General features: G+C 48.5%; 1 non-coding gene across 1 annotated transcript; it reads left to right on the top strand.

Moving 5' to 3' along the window:
* Positions 1-1872: 1872 nt before the first annotated feature.
* Positions 1873-1944, top strand: TRNAC-GCA. Its single transcript has one exon. It is a non-coding gene; the product is annotated as a tRNA-Cys (tRNA).
* Positions 1945-2625: the final 681 nt, after the last annotated feature.

The raw sequence follows: 2625 nt of genomic DNA, 5'->3' as shown, positions 1-2625 counted from the left end.
CCACTTACAGTTGAACAGGACCAGCCACTCTCTGTTGAGTCAGAATGAGCACCTGTACATACGTGTGGAACTATAAGAAAGTACAAATTACATACTTATTCTCAATTATAGCTCAGTGGTAGGGCATTTGACTGCAGGTCAAGAGGTCCCTGGATCAACTCCAGGTGTCCCCTTTAAAGGATTCATTTTCCTCCTTGAGCCGAACTGACAAAATAGAGTTTTACTTGAGTCGAGACCATAGTCTAGTCCCCTCACAGAAGGAAGCTAATGAGCTTATGAAACGGTGGCTTTATGACCCTCTTCCTATGGCCATCCCCTACAATTCAGGATCCAACCAGGTGCTCAGCACTGCCTTAAAGACCAAGGACAAGACCAAGTCCATCCCAATACCCTCCTTGAAGGTATATTTCCTGGTGCCCCACAGGTAGCTATTTCTGTATCATTCAGGGTCCAGTTCTGAGACAAAAATTGCACCAATTATATTAGCAGAGAGAATTCAACATAATTGTGGAGGAACGTTTAAGGTTTTAGGGTTGCCCTAACAAAGCACCACGAAATGTGTGCCTTACAACAACAGAAATGTGCTATCTCAGAATTTCTGGAAGTCCACATTCAAGGTGTTGGCAGGGCCGTCCTGTCTTTGAAAGTTTAAGGGGACAATCCTCCCTGGCCCCTTCCTAGCCTCTGGTGCTCATTGGCAATTCCTGGCACTTTATGGCTTGTAGATGTGTCACCCCAAGCTCTGCCTTCTTCACATAACCATCTTCTCATAAGGACACGAGTCATATTGGACTAAGGGTTCCCCCTACTTCAGTATTACCTCATCTTAACTAATTACATCAGTAGTGACGCTATTTCCAAATAAAGTCACATTCTGGGGTCCTGGGAGTTGGAACTTCAACATGTCCTTTTGGAGGAGAACAGGAATTAGGGAACTGACAGGACAGAGTGGAAGACTAAGTATCACAGAGTTAGTGTCTTCAAGAAGCCGCTGCCATCCTGGAGCAAGGAACAAATAGAAGAGGTTGAAATTGTTAAACTCTTAGAGGCTTGAGGAATATTTGTGGATCAGGGACCCAGACCCTCAGGCGGTGTTCATGTCTGCCGAGGCCTGGTGATGCTGCTCTTGTGAGACTAAGCTGCAGGCCACGGTCACGGTTGTTTCTGGGATGAACTGTCACTGCCACCACCAGGTGACACTGACAGGAACCCAACGCAGTCAGGAAGGAGCTTCTCCCTGCTTTGACCTATGGTCCCTCTAGAGTCCTACTGGCAGGATGGCCAGGAAGCTGGCTGCTGAAGGAGGAGTGTGGTTTGCGGAGTCCCTGACCCAGCATCACAGAACAGAGCCCAGAAGGGCGTACTTGGAACTCAGAAAATCATTTCTTCAATCATTTCTTCAGAGGGCACATCTTAGCAGATGAAAGTGTCGACTTTATGGAGATTTGGGGCAACAGGAGAGATGGTAGCCTGCATCCCAGAGCACGGCTTTGTGAAGAGAGCTATAATCCAGTATCCAGAAAAATGTGGGTTCTATCTTTGAAGTGCTGCAGGTTTGGCCAAACCATTGGGTGTTTTGAGTCTCTGTTTGCAGGCGCTCGGCACAAAACCCACAATATAGGTGTCACTAGAGAGCCTTCCAGCTGTTGGGGGACTGCTCCCCAGATCCCTGCAGTTACCCAGGAACTGAGAGCAGAGAGGTGGCAGAGCTGTGGGAGAAGGAACCGGTTGCTTCCTCTAAGACAGGGTGCTGGGTTGGCAGCAAGTGAGCCCTTGTAACTCAGAAACCCATCCTGAAGTGGAGTCTAGGACAGCAGGTCTGGGTGTGGCTGCACAGGGAAAGGTTGTTAATTGGACCCCACTAGCCTAATTGGGGGTATAGCTCAGGGGTAGAGCATTTGACTGCAGATCAAGAGGTCCCCAGTTCAAATCTGGGTGCCCCCTAGTATTTTAAACATGAAAGGTGGTAAAGGAGTTCTAGTTTATTTTCCCATTGCTGAGCCCAGTTTCTAAGTCTCCCCGCAAAGGCTGAAGAATCTGAAAACACCTTCCCCCACTGAGCTGCTGTGTGTCTCTCAGCTCCCACTCCTCTGATCTTCCCAATACCCCCTCACCTGGCCCTTGGGCTTTGCAATATATACTTTGATCTTCTGGCCATGGGTGAGAATTAGGTCCCTTACAGGGTAGCTAGCAAGAAATGTGAGATCACCCACCGCTGGCCAGAAGATAGTGTGGTAACACATTCAATGAGAGGAAATAACAGTCAGGTCAGAATTCTGTTCCCTGATAAACTATTCTTCAAGAATAAACAATTGCCGAGAAAGATTACCACCAACAGATCCTTACTAAAGAAAATTCCAGGCCAGGCGCAGTGGCTCACGCCTGTAATCCTACACTTTGGGAGGCCAAGGCAGGTGGATTACAAGGTCAGGAGTTCAAGACCAGCCTGTCCAGAAGGTGAAACCCCATCTCTACTAAAAATACAAAAATTAGCCGGGCGTGGTGGCAGGTGCCTGTAATCCCAGCTACTCAGGAGGCTGAGGCAGGAGAATTGCTTGAATCAGGGAGGCAGAGGTTGCAGTGAGCCAAGATCACGCCACTGCACTCCAACCTCGGCAACAGGGC

Source organism: Piliocolobus tephrosceles, chromosome 8 (genome assembly GCF_002776525.5).
Source record: "Piliocolobus tephrosceles isolate RC106 chromosome 8, ASM277652v3, whole genome shotgun sequence".
Classification (NCBI taxonomy): Eukaryota; Metazoa; Chordata; class Mammalia; order Primates; family Cercopithecidae; genus Piliocolobus; species Piliocolobus tephrosceles.
Note: the sequence above shows the minus strand (reverse complement) of the source record. Positions and strands in the feature narration are given on the sequence as shown.